This window comes from Suricata suricatta, chromosome 11 (genome assembly GCF_006229205.1).
Source record: "Suricata suricatta isolate VVHF042 chromosome 11, meerkat_22Aug2017_6uvM2_HiC, whole genome shotgun sequence".
Lineage (NCBI taxonomy): Eukaryota > Metazoa > Chordata > Mammalia > Carnivora > Herpestidae > Suricata > Suricata suricatta.
In genome coordinates, this window is record NC_043710.1 from 17,929,779 (window position 1) to 17,930,235 (window position 457).

The following is a 457-nucleotide window of genomic DNA, read 5'->3' on the forward strand; positions in this document are numbered from 1 at the left end:
TCCCTCTCCCCCGCGCTCCCTCCCCTCTCCAAACCTCCTCCCCGCCAGTCTCCAGTCGCCGCCGCCACCGCTGCCGTGGCGGCCGCCGAGAAGGCACGTCTCCTCGGGCGGGCTGCCCCTCGCCTCCTCCCTGCGCGGTCTCCGCCTGCGTCGCAGCATCCAGGCCTCGCCCCAGGGCCCTTGGGCCACCCTCGGCCCTACTCCGGTCCGTCCTCCCCTGCCCGCCTCCGCACTCGGCTCGGGGGGCGGGGGGCGGGGAGGGGGGCGCCTCGCTTCATCTGAATTCGGGAGATCCGCCTGGGAGGCGGGGAGAGGGGCACGCTCGACCCGGAGTATTTATTCCGGGGAAACTTTCACGCCGTCCTCCTCCCCCCATAACCGACTACAGGGTTAGAGGTGGGATGACTGTCCCTCCGGGCCTCGCTCCTCTTCCTGGGCTTCCCGCTGTCCTGGGGTA